General features: G+C 33.5%; 1 long non-coding RNA gene across 2 annotated transcripts; it reads left to right on the top strand.

Annotated features, from left to right (window-relative positions):
• The first annotated feature begins 2,010 nt into the window (after positions 1-2,010).
• LOC120782010 lies at positions 2,011-3,320 on the top strand. 2 transcript variants are annotated; one of them, XR_005706203.1, is made up of 4 exons: positions 2,011-2,099; positions 2,161-2,418; positions 2,882-3,130; positions 3,193-3,320. It is a non-coding gene; the product is annotated as an uncharacterized LOC120782010 (long non-coding RNA). The 2 variants fall into 2 exon arrangements; XR_005706204.1 differs by having other exon boundaries at positions 2,069-2,099; positions 2,184-2,418.
• Positions 3,321-11,220: the final 7,900 nt, after the last annotated feature.

Genomic DNA, 11,220 nt, shown 5'->3' with positions numbered 1-11,220 from the left:
TTGCAGCATACAGTGCGGATAATGCGGCAGTTAATTACAGTGTTCATAATTCCGTATATAAAAAACTTAAAGAGGTAAACCATAAAATTGTAAAGGCAAATTGCAACTGCCATGTAATAAATAACTGCATCAAAAGTGCTTTAAATGCTTTATCTGTCGAAGTAGAAAACATTGTGATTAAAACCTTCAATGAATTTAGCTCATCAACTTTGTCAAATGTTAAAGGTATGTTTTGAGTTTTCATGTATCGAATACAAGCATCTACTTCGGCATGTTCCCACTCAATGGCTTTCCCTTTTGCCTGCAATTGACCGATTATTACATTCTTTGCCTGCGGTTAAAAGGTACTTTTTACAAAAGGGGAAAAACAACTGCAGAAAAGAAATATGGAAATTTGTATCATATGGAAGTCAGATACTGAACTAAATAATGCGGATGAAGAATGCATTTCTGAAGGTTTATCAGAGGCGTATTTGTATTTTATATGTATACTATATTGTAATGCATGAATTCCAATCAGCTATACTAGCGCTTGAAAATGATTTTTGTACAATTATGGAACTTCACAGCATAATGAGTAAACTTATAAATAGTCTTCAAAGCCGAAGAAAGGATTGTTTCTATGGAAGTAGAGTTTTGGTAATTTTTTTAAAAATATTTCAAACAATGATGTTGAAGCATTCAAATTAGAAGCAAATCAATTTTTAACAAATGCTATTTCATACTTGGAGCAACGATATGATTTCGGAGATGAATCAATTTACAAACACATATAAGTTTTAAATCTGAAACAATCTCTTTTGTCATGGGATACATTAGCAGAGCTTCCAAAAATTTTACAGATATCAAATTCTATTGATAATGATATGTTATATACAGATTATTGTTGTCTTCGAGAAGTATTAAAAAAACCCATTAAACCATAACCAAACCTCAAGAAGTCCATGCAAAATTTAAACCTTGTAACTAAAAAATGTAACATTGATGCGTATGAATAAAACCTCGCAACCAATCCGTTTTCCCCGTATTATCCAAAAAACCCAGAATTTAGAATTTTTTTATTTCCCTTCAATCCGTTTCTTTATATTGATTTGTCCCAAAATAACCAGTTAAAATATCCTACACTATTGCCGAGCCTCAGCTGATTCAGCTGTTTGAAAATTCATCCGATGATTTAGATTAGAGAACCTTAACGGTATAAATGGAAAGCTCTCAACGAGCATCTTATTGAGAAGCCTTGCACTCAGAACATCAACACTCTTCTATTCTCCACATTCAGCTGATTCAGCTGTTTGAAAACTCGCGAGAGCTAACTGGCACTCACACACTTCCCGGCGATTTAGATTAGAGAACCTTAACGGTATAAATTGTAAGCTCTCAACGAACGTCTTATTGAGAAGCCTTGCACTCAGCAAATCAACACTTGTTTTCATCCTCCACATTCAGCTTATTCAGCTGAAACTCAAACTCACTAGAGCTTACTGGCACTATCACACTCCTGCCAAATTGGATTAGAGAACCTTAACGGTATAAATTGAAAGCTCTCAACGAACGTCTCATTGAGAAGCCTTGCACTCAGCAAATCAACACTTGCTTCCATCCTCCACATTCAGCTTATTCAGCTAAAACTCAAACTCACGAGAACTTACTGGCACTATCACACTCCCGGCGATTTAGATTAGAGAACTTAAACGGTATAAATTGAAAGCTCTCAACGAGCCTCTCATTGAGAAGCCTTGCACTCAGCAAATCAACACTTGCTTCTATCCTCCACATTTAGCGGATTCAGCTATTTGAAAACTCACGAGAACTTACTGGCACTCGCACACTTTCCGGCAATTTAGATTAGAGAACTTTAACGGTATTAATTGAAAACTGTCAATGAGCGCTTTATTGAGAAGTCTTGCGCTCAACAATTCAACCCTTGCTTCCACCCACCAGCATAACAATGTTTTGCATAAGCAACATATGGTATGAAAGTTTAACCGCGAATTTCCTATGGTCCAGCTAGCGCCTGCTGCACTTTCTATTTAAACAACTGTTATACAAAGGCACAGTTTAGTGTGTGTTAACGTGTCTACGGTAAAATACAGAGACAAGTGAGTAATGGATTACGCGTCTAATTCTTGTGCTTTTCGTAAAATTTTTGATTCAAAGCAGAGCTTCTGGCCTTTCTGTTGCAGGAGGACGGATATGCATACGCATCCAGTCGTTGTTGTGTGGCAAGAGCACGAGCGTGCATTTTGCCGGTTGCCGGTTTTGTTTTCCTTGGCCAGAATAATTGGTTGGTTGGACGCGTTAAGCTATCGACTGACGCGTGGCGCAGCTGAAAATAAGTGTCGTGAGTCCTTTAAACGGCTTTTCTATGCTTACTCGGTAGCACACAAATATCCTGCCAGTGACTAAAGCTGTGTGTTGGTGGGTGAATATATTGTTATTCTTTCTAGTAGCAAGCAATAAAATATAATTTGTTGTTTTGTTGTCAGGTGTACAGAAACGTTTTTTTAAGTGCTTGTATGTATGTATGTGTAATTGATGCTATTGCGAAAAATTTGCACGTACCCATGTTCCCTCCTAGCATGTAAAGTTTCTGCAAACTAGTTTCTAGTAAAGCAAACAAAAAAATGTATAATTTGAAAAAAATTTAATTGGAATCGTTAATATTGTGCCAATTCAAGATTTCAAGCGATCTGCTGACGAAGTGACAAAATAAGTCTGAAACACATGACTTATTTTATGGAATGATTTAACGGTATAAAGAAGTTGAAAATATGTATAAGTGCAGCGTTGCTAAAGAAAAATAAATTAAAGTAATAAATAACATGAAAGATAGTAAAAAATCTTATCATTTTATCCTATTAATATTTATTTAATTAAATAGGCAAAATTCGGATTTCTTTGGCGCCGCGATCTGAAGGTGCCGTTGGAAAGAGGAAGTCTTCCTGATTAAAAAATACATATACCAGATCATAGGTACCGCAAATGTTCTTATTCGACTTAAAGTTAAAAAATTCCAAAAGTCCAACATTTCACTACATCTAACATACTTTATTCAAATTTTTCACTACAAATTCATTAATTAGCAAAGGAGTTTAAGCGGGATATTCAACTAATAAAATAAATTACCAAGGTAAGAGCAGTTGCAAAATTGTATGTGTTAATAAATCCTAATTTTGCTGTTTTACTTTATAGCTTCACATCATGCCGTTAAAATTCGCAGAACTTTTTTTCTATGCTAGTCAAATGTTCCTTATCTTTTTTATATTTCTTTCAAGTGGGAAAGCAAATTTTTAAAACACTGCATTCATTGGTAAATCGAATATGTATGTATGTACATCAGATTAAGCATTGAATAAAACTCACTGATGAAAACTTTTTTCATTTAATTTGTTCATAAGTATTTTTATTTTTAATTATAATTATAATTAATAAAAATAAGGATATAAAATTTTTTATATAACATACATATATGTATGTATGTAGAAGATTTACTTGTTTATGACTCCATATCACTTCTCACTTTTACACTTTACTCAAAAACTTCACTTTTTATTTTCACTATACGAGCACTGATTCTGTGAGAACATAGCGCCTAATTATATACACACCCCTTCATTGCTCTAAAAGTAGCTAACGGTTCCTGAGTCTCTTCACTCTGTTCGCAGAATACGATCAGACCTCACTCAGTAACCAAGAATGATAGAATACAAGATTACGACACTAGTTTACAGTTAGTTTTTTTCGGTTTAGCTCTTGACAATTCTTACAAAAACAAATACATTGTTCAACAATTTCGTGACGTAACAGTTTTGCGTTGAGAAGAACAAGCATAGAAATGCATACAAATTGTAAAACAGAAAAATAAACACTTTTTGAAATTCCCAAAATAATATTAATTCATTCGTCTTTGCAGGAAAAATTTCAGTGGAATGTTTAGAATATTGTTGCGAGAAAATATGTATGTATATAATTAGTTTTAGGCACATCCACAATAAATAGAGTAGCATGAGTGGAAATTGTTCAAATGAAGAAAACCAGTGTAAGTGTACTGTTGTATTTATTTAAATTTCTAAGCATAAATATATTAATTTTTTAAAATGAAATGTGCAGTGGCTTGTTGTAATAATTATTATACAATTAAAGGATCGAAAAGGAGTTTTTTCTGTTTTCCGGCCGATTTAAAAGTTGCCAAAAAATGGGTGTTATTTTGCAAAAGAAATGATATATTTAATATTAAATTAATAATTTCACAATTCTTTTATCATATTTTCATACATCTGATACATCTGAACTTATAATATATGTATGTATTTATATACAACACAAGAAACGTCTTCTCCATTTGAATCACAACTTACTAGACAATTTTATTATCAATAGGCCGATATATTTCTTTAGAAGTGATTCAAATCTTTTCACTTAACAATATTCAATCGCTTCACTAAAACTTTTCATTAAAATCGAAAGAATTAATAATATTTTGCGAATTTACAAAAGTGTTTACTTTTCTGTTTACAATTTGCAAGCCATTTGACAGTTTTTCACTCTTGTTCTTCTCAACACGGAACTATGACGTTTCGTAATGGCGGTCGTCGTAATCTTGTATTCTATCATTCTTGCTCAGTAACAGTCCTGTCTATAGTCCTGTTAATATGTATGCTTATTTGCGCATTTACATTCTATAGTACCGTAATATATGCCGCCAATGCGTAGCCTACTCCAAACGACGCTGTGTCACATACAGTTACCTACAAAATATTAGCACTCTGACATACGCATGTACACTGACATACAAAATACAAGTACTACCGCTCCGACATATACATTTATAAAAATACTATATATTGAATTCAAATTGATATTACTTTTGTTTAATCTAAATTTGAGAAAGTTTTTAAAATAGGATAGGATAGGAAAATAGAATGAAAATATTTTTTATTTACAAAATAACTTAAATTATGGATTTACTTATATACTTGTAAAAGAGAAAGTGACTACAAAGACGAGTTGTGCAGTATTGTCCTATAATTATTCCATTTAACCTCTCCATGAGGAGTCTTGAAATACTACATAAAACTTTCTTTCGTCGTTTTACTATGACAAATGGTATTTCATCACGTTCATGTGGAATTGGCTTCGAAGACGAAAAATTTAAGAGCCCTTGAAAGAGCACATCTGAATATGTTAAAATAAAAAGATATTTCAATTTATTTAAATTTTATCATTTTGCAATAGTTTTACTTTGCAAAAACCTCCATGAGATTCACGAACATAAGCTCCAAATTCTACAAACAAAAGTTTATGGACGGCATCATCAGATCATAGTCATCAGAACATTGGTATTGTTTTTCCTGTAGTTGAAATAGTTAGAACCGCAGTTTGCAGGCACCTGAATCACTATGTGTTGGTATGCAATTAGAGAAATTCCATTGCTGGTAAAAACATTCTGACTCGTTATCCATTCTTCGAAACCTTACCATAATACAGTTTATATCACTGATGCACGAATAGACCTGAATACTCACTTTTAAGGCCAAGTTCCTCTAAAAAATGTATTTTTTTTCAATACATTTTATTTTTATTACAAAACATGTTGAGTTATCAATTTTTTTTACATATGAAAGTACATACATATATGAGAATTAAATTACTTGAAAAAGATGTTTTTTTTATTTTTTTTCAAAATGGCGGTCCTGAAAATGGCTGCTGAAACTCATCCGATTCGTAAAGAGTAAAATGCCGTTTGGTTCATATCGATAAGTGCAATAGTTTTGAAATGAAAGTGTCATACATGCGAAAAACGTGTTTCGGAGAAAAATCAGTTTAAACCAAAGGCACGCAGTATCTGCTGCTACCGAAGGCGTTCGAGCGGCCGGTTTTCCCGCAGCTCTCCTCACTCTTTTATACCTTTTCTCAGTCTTGCTGACCTTCGGGACTAATTCTATACTATTTCAACGAGTATACAGTAGCAATTTATGAACAAACAAATTTCGATTTTTTCAAAATTGTTTGGAGGAACCTGGCTTTAAAAACTCATTATTTAAGGCTTCAAAAATTGCATCTTACGTCTTATGCACTATATGACAAATAGTAGATTTTCCCAACAGAAAAATATTCATTTAACTGGAGAAGTTATCGCCTGTGGGCAAATAGCGTAGTGTTGCCGCCAGTTTTTTACCGGCCGAGATCGCTTCACGGAATCTTGTATTTCTTTTATAAATATTAGATAGTCGAAAAAGTATTTTTGTATTTTGTCAATAGATGTCGTTGCAGTCGCATATCTCCGATGCTATATCAGTTCGTGTAGCAAAACAGTAGTTCGCTCGCGTTCTGGAAATTTCGAAGTGAAAGATGCACCTCGCTTTGGTCGATCTATCGTTGATAAAGTCGATGAAATTATGGAAAAGATTGACCAGAACCAATGGTTTTGAACGATTCAAAACAGGCTGCCTGCAAAAAGAAGTTCGATGTTTGGGTACCAAATGAACTGTCTGTGAAAAATGTAAGGCTCGAATTAACATCTGCGATTCTTTGCTGAAACGAAATGAATTCGAACAATTTCTGAAGCGAATGGTAGCTGGAGACAAAAAGTGGATCAAATTCGACAATAAGACATCAAATACGAGAAATGCAAATGCAGAACTCCCTTAATGGAGTAAAATTGTCTTCAAGAGAGGCAATTACTCGTCGCAGTTTTTCGCCGAGAAACCAGAAAAGTTTTACACTGATGCAATAATGTATCTAGCGGAAAAATGGCAAAAAGAGGTCGACCAAAATGGAGCATATTTTGTTCATTAAAATTCGTTATATTAAAAAAAATAAGTTAAAGTTTGATCAGAAATACGAAAATACTTTTTCGACTACCCTATATATGGGATGAGCCCAACTAAAAAGTCGAAGACTTCCAGAGTTATCCTCTGGAAGTTTTCCAACCACTTTGGGTCCTGATAAACCAGCTTAAGTCTAAGTGTGGTGTAAAATCCACAGTTAAAACGATTCTTTAAGGCTGGTCTCATCCTTCACTTCTTTGGCTTTCTTTGATTAGTCCTCTTTTTTAATGCTTTTAATTTCGTTATAAGGCGTATGTAGCGCCGCAGTTGCAATAGCAAGCAGCTGGTTAAATTGTCTGTTCACAATTGCCATCTATAGGGAAACCGGGTTGTCAATCAAAACTTAACGACAGGTTTAGAACTGATGTTGTAATGAAAACGCATTTGACACCAGATGAATAGCTGTTCGTTGAGGCAGTTTTGGAAGTCAACTATTTTTCCCTAAAGATAACTAAGCATTACTATTTTTTCGCACAGTAATATAGTATGTTCATATTTCGTTAAAAATATTCGATAAAACTGAAATAAATTTTTATAGATAATAATAATGACGTCAGACTGATATTCACACTGAGCGCTGTTTTCTTTTTTGGGGTGTATGTGGTGAAGATGTTGTATGTTTAGAACGTTTAGAAGGTTAGTCCTTTCCGAAACAAGAAAATCGCAAAGATTTTACGTGTTGGCTTAGTGTATTTGGACGAAGGTAGTATTCCAGATAATACTCCGAGATATCTTTGGAATTAAAATCTGTCTATCAAGTCATGAATCAATTCAACATATATAATTATCATAGCATTTGCAAATGATTAATAAAACCATAAAGGGATTAATCTTCTAGAACTAGTAACATATTACATTTATTGTGATACTGTTACTGAAAATTGCGCTCGCTAGTTAAGGAATGTATTCCTTATAATAGTAACAAACATCAAAACAACCTTTTGTTTCAGTAAACAGAATGCAGAAACAACCTTGAGTTAGAACAATTGAAGTGCACTGTCACTACAACAAATAATCCTAAACAAACAAGTATCAAAACAACATTGAGTTTGAATACCACAACCTTATCTTAGAACAAAGCAATTGTATCTAAGCAAGCAATATATATATAAACAAACCTAAACAAATAATATAATCTGTATCTTAACAAACTATCAACTAGTAATAAGTAAACATATTAGTTAGTATAAATAGAAGTAAGAACCATGTAATAAGTTAGTCTTAAGAGTATAAATAAAGAGTACACATTTCGGTGCAGCTCAAAATATATTCTTTTGACTCATTTTTACTTATGGTAAAAATTAACTGGGGGCTCAACCGGGATAGCAAATTTATTTGCTATACAAAAAGCCAGATTTTATTCCGAAAGGAATAAATCAAAAAATTCCACAGGAAGTGGGACTTCCAGCACTAAATGCCTGAAAAAGTGCAGAAACAAATGGCAGTGGATATAAGTATAAGTCCTGTAACAGCGGACAATACTTCCAGAACGAATCAAAAGCAGATCCCGAAAAAACGGACAGCGGCGAATTCAGCAAGATTCACAACAGGCCCTGGAAGAGCGGACAGCGACAATTCCTGAAAAAGTGGAACAAGGTAAAAAGGTATAGGTCCTGAAATAATGGATAATACTTTCACCAAGATTCACAATAGACTCTGAAAAAGCGGATAACGTTGAATCCTGAAAAATCCTGAAACATTAGACAGTTAATTATCAGTTAGGAAGAAGCAAAGATGGTCCAACTCCAAGCACAAGTAACTGCATTGATGGTAATTATAAACAAGCAACAAGAGGAATTTATACAAATTTATCCTCAATCGAAAAGTGAAAATTTCCATAAGCAACACCAATTACACAAAAAAAGGCACCGAAAACAAGGCAAGCCAAAAAGGAAAATGGTTGTTGAATTCTGGAAAATTAACGCTAATTCGAAACGAACTAAAAGAAGACATCATTTGAAACACGAAAAAATAATTAAGTATATAATATAGAAAGATATTAATTATAAACATAAAAAATTAATCACACACATACGAAAAGTGAAAATTTTCACAAACACAGCCAATAATTCCAAAAAAAGGCACCGAAAACAAGGCAAGCCAAAAAGGAAAATGGTTGTTGAATTTTAGAAAATTATTAAACTAATTAAACACTAAATTATAAGAGAAAGGAAAGCATTATAAGAAACATGCAAAAATAATTATTTACTGTATAATATAATATAAAAAGGTAAACTCAAAAAATTAATCAAACACATAAAATAATTAATTATTATAAGCCGACTTCAAGCCTAGATGTTTTGAAATGAGGACATTTCATTTTAACAGAGGGGAGAGTTAAGGAATGTATTCCTTATAATAGTAACAAACATCAAAACAACCTTTTGTCTCAGTAAACAGAATGCAGAAACAACCTTGAGTTAGAACAATTGAAATGCACTGTCACTACAACAAATAATCCTAAACAAACAAGTATCAAAACAACATTGAGTTTGAATACCACAACAACCTTATCTTAAAACAAAGCAATTGTATCTAAGCAAGCAATATATATAAACAAACCTAAACAAATAATATAATCTGTATCTTAACAAACTATCAACTAGTAATAAGTAAACATATTAGTTAGTATAAATAGAAGTAAGAACCATGTAATAAGTTAGTCTTAAGAGTATAAATAAAGAGTACACATTTCGGTGCAGCTCAAAATATATTCTTTTGACTCATTTTTACTTATGTAAAAATTAACTCGCACGATAAAGTGCTAATCGAGATTTCATTATCAGTCATTTACATATTTTTCAAATACCGTATTTGTGTAAAGTTTTATTCCGCTATCATCATTGGTTCGTAATGTGTATATTATACAGAGAAGTCTTCAGATGGATTTCAAAATAGCGTTATATTGGAAGAAGGCGTGGTTGTGAACCGATTTCACCCATATTTCGTACACGTCATCAGGGTGTTAAGAAAATATCATATACCGAATTTCATTGAAATCGGTGGAGTTGTTCCTGAGATAAGGTTTTTGGTCCATAAGTGGGCGACGCCACGCCCATTTTCAATTAAAAAAAAAAAGACTGGGTGCAACTTCCTTCTGCCATTTCTTCCGTAAAATTTAGTGTTTCTGACGTTTTTGTTAGTCGGTTAACGCACTTTTAGTGATTTTCAACATATCTTTTGTATGGGAGGTGGGCGTGGTTATTATCCGATTTCTTCCATTTTTGAACTGTATATGGGGGAAATACCTGAAGAAAACGACTCTGTAGAGTTTGGTTGACATAGCTATGGTAGTTTCCGAGATATGTACAAAAAACTTAGTAGGGGGCGGGGCCACGCCCACTTTTCCAAAAAAATTGCGTCCAAATATGCCCCTCCCTAATGCGATCCTTTGTGCCAAATTTCGCTTTAATATCTTTGTTTATGGCTTAGTTATGACACTTTATAGGTTTTCGGTTTCCGCCATTTTGTGGGCGTGGCAGTAGGCCGATTTTTCCCATCTTCGAACTTAACCTTCTTATGGAGCCAAGAAATACGTGAATCAAGTTTCATCATGATATCTCAATTTTTACTCAAGTTACAGCTTGCACGGACGGACGGACAGACAGACATCCGGATTTCGACTCTACTCGTCACCCTGATTACTTTGGTATACATAACCCTATATCTGACTCTTTTAGTTTTAAGACTTACAAACAACCGTTATGTGAACAAAACTATAATACTCTCCTTAGCAACTTTGTTGCGAGAGTATAAAAATCGTGCAAAAGAATTCAGTATTAATTTTTCAATGGAAATTTAGAATGAATGTTGATTCGTATCCGAAATATGTATATGAAAGTATAACAAGAAAGAGGGAGCGGGGAATGCCGGACAATGGTGGCAGCCCCGAAACGTTAAGGAAGAATATGTTCTTAATAAACTATACTTCTACATAATCATATAGAATACAGTTTTGTTATATGAGACAGAGAACGTACTTACAAGGTCTGTCGCAAAAGAAACAGAACTTTTTAAATATAACTGTTTCTGGTGGCGCCACCTATTGGTGGGTATATGAAATAAAAAGTTTGATCTCTTGTTGACATTTCGTAAAAATTTTAAGACAATTGGATAACTACAATCGATGTTATCGATCAAAAAGTGACAGCCGCTTTTGGTCATCGGTCGTAAAATGCATTTTGAACAAAGAGCAAATATTAAATTTTGTTTTAAACTTGGGAAAACGTTTACCGAAACATTTCAAATGATGAAAAAAGTTTATGGTGATCAGTGCATATCCCGTAGTAATATGCATGAGTAGTTTAAGCGATTCCAAGAAGGTCGTGAGGACCTCTGTGACGACCAGAAGTCGGTCGTCTTCATAAGTCAAAAATAAAGGCAATGCTGA

This window comes from Bactrocera tryoni, unplaced genomic scaffold (genome assembly GCF_016617805.1).
Source record: "Bactrocera tryoni isolate S06 unplaced genomic scaffold, CSIRO_BtryS06_freeze2 scaffold_868, whole genome shotgun sequence".
Lineage (NCBI taxonomy): Eukaryota > Metazoa > Arthropoda > Insecta > Diptera > Tephritidae > Bactrocera > Bactrocera tryoni.
This window is presented reverse-complemented; position numbering and strand designations above follow the sequence as displayed.